Here is a 6,000-nt window from a genome sequence, read left to right as displayed (position 1 = left end):
AGTGTCAGTTTACAAAACAAGACAGACAGCCCTGCAAACACACCTGAGGCTCTGAGAATCAATCTGGATTGTTTCCTTCTCACACACAATTACAGTCCTACCAGAAATGCACAATCCATTTTGGCCAATTTCACAGTCAGAGGATTTTAAAAAAAATATAAATTTCACGATTTCAGATATTTGTAATTGTAGGGTCCTTTCCCAAAAAGGAGTGGTGGGGAGCCATAAGATTACAGGACATAGAGGATGTTATAGTGCTGATGCCTTTACTTCTGCACAGTTGCTGGTGATGTTGATGCCTCAGAACTGGGCAGCAGCTGGAAAGCCAAAGCTGCTGGCCAGGAGCCCAGCTCTGAAAGTGGAGCTGCTGCCTGCAGCAGCACAGGAGGGACGGCGTGATATGATATGGGCACTCTTACATCTGCACTGGTATCTGCACAGCCGGGCCTTCATTCAGCAGCTGCCACTTTCCAGCTGCCCAGGTGGCTGGCATCGTATGAAACTGACACCCTTCCTCCCACACTACTGCTGGGAGGGCACTGCCTTCAGAGTCAGGCACCCAACCAGCTGCTGTAGTCTCCAGCCTCTCAACTGTGAGGGCAGCACAGAAGTAAGGGTGACAATATTGCACCACCACTACTTAGCCATTGTACTCTACATGGAGCATAGGTCATCTACAAGTCTCCTCCATGTCACTCGGTCTTGGGACAAAACTTCTAGCTGGCTCCAGGAGCACCTCAGTTAATGGACCATGAGATAGGACAATATTACAGCTCACCTAAAATAACCTCGTGATTGCCCAGCAACTCTCTTTTGGGACAGGACCCCCAGTTTGAGGAATGGTGGGCTCCCCCATGCAATCTGTACAGTACAGGGTAAGAGCACGCAAAAGACCAGTTTTCACACTCTGACACATTTTTCATGGCTGGAAATTCGGTATTGATAATCAACAAGAAATAAAGCTCTTGCAGGCCCACTCTCCTCAATTACCTACCACAGAGTGGGCAACCACCAGGGTTGTCCGTGGGGCCCACAAGACATTTTGTTTACTGTTGCCGACGCACAGCATTGACAGAGTCTACTGGTTTCTTTCCACATCATTTTTTTTCTACCAGTATTATGAAGTGAGGTGCATGCTGATTGCACATGATATTGAGTGGGAGAGCCATGTGCTTCCTCTGCATCCAATCAGAGAACAGCTACAGGGGGTGACTTCGACGTGAACTCTGATCTCCTGAAGGATAGGTTGTTGCTTTGGCACTAGACTAGTAAGTTATGTTGATTTTCATTTCCCAAATGATGAGAGAGAGCGAGCGTGTGTGTGTGTGTCTTTGGAGTCCACTCCTTCTTCTTATCACAGATTAGTTTCTCCATGTCCTTCATGCCGACAGGTTCTTTAAAAAGGGGCATGCTAGCTGCTCCTTGCCATGTGCCCTACATTCAGGCACAGCACAATCTCTACGATTTTGTCACCTTCCATAGGGTATGTATCCACTCTCCCTCAAGGTCACAGTGCAAACAACATATTTAAACTGGTGATCAGTGCTATAAGCTTATGGCCCATTTTCAGCATGACTTTAAAGCAGGAACAATTTCTAGAATAACATGACTAACCTAAAAGAAACCTCCATTAAGCCAGCTCTTAGGAATAAGCTCAAACTGGCCTAGATAATGGTCTGCTGCAAGGTAAACAGCGTTGAAATATTATGTCTAGTGCCAAAGCTCTATATTAGAAGGAAAAGGTATTTTGTGGGCATGCAATTTATTAAACTTATCTTCCAAATCAACACAATTTCTCTCAAACTGCATTCATAATATTGCTTGTGTTCTAGCCAGCATGTTTAAAACTATTTTCCTAAAATACATAACACATACCTAGCTGAAAAAGAAAGAGACAAGACTGATCCATTTACAGCTATTTATCGGGTTAGCTGCCTGAGGTATGTATAGAACATCTGGAAAATAATCTTGAAAAGGAAAAGGACACAAGTTCTTTCGGGATGGAAATGTGTCAAGGCAACTTATATGGCAAAACGCTGGTCCTAGGAAGCATGCATTACTCCACTGACTTCTGGGGTGTTACAAAGAGGTGAATTTGGATAGGAGCTTATGCTTCTTCACCACCTAAAATAAGGCTCAGTCTCTGGCAGAACCAGCTCCGAGAAGTGGGATAAGGAGCTGGCCATGTTATATTTGTATCTGGAACCAGAGCCTGCTGTTCAGCCATCCTTAACTGTAGTCCTCCCGCCAAATAAACCTTTCCGCTGTACAAGTCTAGGAGTTTGGCCTGTCTGTTTTTAGGGGATGGGCCTTGAAACCTCTGTCCTCCCCCTATGATTTGCCACATCGACAGCAAGGGAGTCAGGGGCAGGGTGGATGAACAAGTGCTCATTGCCCTGGGCAGGAACAAAGTCCCGACGCTCATTCCTTGGCCATGGGTAGGGCGGGGGGCTGGGGTCTGCCACGCTGTCTTTGCCATACCAGCAATTGTTTTAATAATTGGCAGTACTACTCTTGTGGGCCCCAATGCCGAGAAGATAACTGTCACCGGGTCTGTTTCAGCCCTGACTTCCTCAGCTTGTATGCCCAGGCCTTGGGCTACCCTGCACAGCAACTGCTGATATGACCTACCGTCCTCCATGACTGGGGATGCCGAGGACCCAGCCAAGGCCTTGTCTGGAGAGGACGAGGATGATGCACCTGCCCCTTCCATGCCTACAAGCAAGAGTGGTGAGCCTAAACCCTATTTAAGGTTCCGAGCACTGGAACCTGCGGCGCCATGCTTGACGCCAGCAGTAGAACGCCTGAGAATATGGCAGACTGCGTTAGGGGCATGTCAGGGTAGCTCAACACATGGGAGGGCACTGGGCCCGCCGACGCCGTTACCGACAGTGCTGTATGTGCTGGTGCCTGCACAGCAGTTGCCAGAGTTGGGTTGGTGCCATCTGTAATTGTGCCAACATTGGTGCCAAGCCCACCGAAGGGGCGTCCGACACAGCCAGCCCCCGTGACTGTTCTGGTGGAGGTGCCCTCAGTGATGCTGACAGCACTGCCCGCAGCACCAGGGCAGTGCCAGGCACCCTATGCAAGAGTCCCCTGGCCTGCCCCTGCATCTCACGGACTGCCTACGGGGTCCAAAAAGGCCACTGAGGTGCACCTTGCGAGGTTGCCTGCTAACCCTCATCCAGAGAGTGATGGCTCCGGTGCCTGCATCCACTGCAGTGCAACGTCTTCGTACTCCCACTTCTAGACGAACTGGAGTAATATGAGTCGGACTCAGATGCTGATTCTGATGCCAATTATCTGGGCCCGGCCATGGGACCCGGGGCTTGCGCAGACTCCTGTTGACCTTGCATAAGAACATAAGAATGGCCATACTGGGTCAGACCAAAGGTCCATCCAGCCCAGCATCCCATCTGCCGACGGTGGCCAATGCCAGGTGCCCCAGAGAAGGAGAACAGAAGACAATGATCAAGTGATTTATCTCCTGCCATCCATCTCCTGCCCTTGTTCTGAAGGCTAGGGCACCATACTTTATCCCTGGCTAATAGCCATTTATGGACCTAACCTGCAAAAATTTATCAAGCTCTTTTTTAAACCCTAATAGAGTCCTGGCCTTCACAGCCTCCTCGGGCAAGGAGTTGCACCGCATGGTAGGGCATGCTAAATGAGGTCATTGTACGTGGTCTGCCTTGTGGAAGCTGATCGGGTGCCAGGACCAGCCACAGTGTCATAAAAGATGATGCTTGCCCAGTGCTCTACTTTGGAACTAGTGTCTGTGATGGTCCCTCTGGTGTAGATGAGGACTCCTGGTGGGGTGTTGGCCCCAGCACCATGATCTATAACAGGGCCTGCACCTCACTGAATGCCTCCGGCATTGAGGGCAGCCTCAGAGAGCATACACTCCTGCCTTGTGCCAGCGTCGATGCCTACACTTCATGACCCAACTCATGGTGCGATCTGGCAGACGCCTTGGAGGCATCCCTTTACCCTCTCTGGGGACTGGTTCCTTATATGCCTCTTATTCTTGCGAGGCACCCAGGACTGACTTCTGTGTCATCTTGCAGTGCTAGGTGCCGATGACTGGTTCTGATGCCAGGAGCTTTCTGATGGCAGCAATAGTACTGCACTGAGGATGCACTGCTCTGAGCTCCTGCAGAGGAAATGTCCAGGCACGAGGCTGCTTCCATTAGTTGGATTTTTAAACGTTGTGCTCTTTTACAGTCCTTATGGATGGAGCAATGTTCATGAAGGTGTGCCTCACCAAGGCAACTTAAACAAGTCCTGTGCGGGTTATTCTTGGGAATTCATTTGCCACGTTTTGAACAGGTCTTGAAATCTGGAGAGCCAGGCATCCCCTGCTGCCGAAGGGCCAAGAGGGGTTAAAGTCCTGCCCCGGCTCTCTGACAACTAAGTGATAACTATTTACAGATGATAAAGACTATCTAAACTATTTACAACTATTTACACTCACAATTACTAACTAATTTAGAGGTAATGGCTGCCAGCCAAACTAAGAGAGAAGAGTAGAGAGAGAGCTCCAGCAACCAACAGCACGGCAAAGAGGAACTGAGCGGGGGATCGGTCGGGCGGTGCATACATTGGTTGCCATGCAGGCGCCACTCCAGGGGGCACCGCACTGACCCGATGGCTACTGGCTAGGGTAAAAAGCTTCCAGCAACTGTGCATGTGCCAGCGCACACCCAACTTGGAATGCACATGAGCAATCACTCGAATAAGAACCTTGCTGATCGTATTTGACGTTCACCTGCTTAAGCATCCAAGAACTTTATTAGACCCTTTGGCGACAGCTCTGCACTGAGACCTTAGCCTTCACAACCTCAAATCCTTACAGAACCACTGCTTTCTGAGACCAAGACCCCTCATCCCTTAAGTACACCTTCTTTCTTTATTCCAGCTGTGTACACTTAAACTGAGACATTAAAACGTGGTAAGTGATCTAGTTTTTTTTTTTTGTTTTTTTTTTTTTTAATACCATTCACCTGTTTTTGTGTTATCTGAAAACGTTTTCTTTCAGGTCATTGATAAAATGTTAATAGCATAAGGCCAAGGAGAAATACCCAAGAAATTATATCTTTTTAATAAGTCCCAGTTTACACTTACATTTTGAGATCTATCAGTTAACTAACTTTCAATCCATTTGATGTGTACCAAGTTGTTGATATATCGTTTTAGATTTTTCAATCAAAATGTCATTTAGTGCCAAGTCAAACACCTTCTTGCCTATCAACATTATTACCTTCATCAACCAAACTTTTAATTTAGTTTGACAGGATTTATTCCACTAAATTTATGGTGACTGGCATAAATTACATCACCTTCTTTTAATTTTAAGCCCCATATTAACCACCCCATTATCTTCTTTAGGATCAAAGTCAGACTGTCATACCTATAATTACCTGGTTCATTCAGTTTAACATTTTAAAATACTGGCACAATGTTAACTTTTTCCAATCTTCTGGAATTCCCCTAGTGCTCCAAGATTTATAGAAAAATGACATTAACATGAACACAAATATTTGGAAAGCGTCCATTTTCTCATTTACTGGTATACTTTATTCCAATTTAATATTTGGTCCACAGCTCACCTTACCTATAATTTATACCAGTGGTGTCCAAAAGCAAGACACTGGGTCGCCACATGCCATGCCCTGCCAGCCAGGCGCCATCTCCCCTCTGCCACCAAGTGCCCTATCCCCCCTCCCACCAGAGCCAAGCACCCTACCTCTTGCCCCTGGTGATTCACTGGTGCTGGGCAGCTGGAGCTGCCCAGCCCCAAGCCACGCAACCCTGAGAGCTGTGCGCCATGGCGTCCAAGCCAGCTGCTGCATTGTGCCCGCACTCCCAAGCCACCACTGCCATGTGGCACCCAAGGAGCCACTGCACCAGCCTGCCAAACCGCATTCACCACAATACACATCCCCTGTTCACTACATGCAGCAAATGGGGAGTGTATTGGGCACCACAGGCTTAAACTTC

The sequence above is a fragment of the Carettochelys insculpta genome, chromosome 1, assembly GCF_033958435.1.
Source record: "Carettochelys insculpta isolate YL-2023 chromosome 1, ASM3395843v1, whole genome shotgun sequence".
In the NCBI taxonomy this organism is placed as follows: Eukaryota; Metazoa; Chordata; order Testudines; family Carettochelyidae; genus Carettochelys; species Carettochelys insculpta.
The sequence above is the reverse complement of the archived record's forward strand: the minus strand, read 5'-3'. Positions refer to the sequence as shown.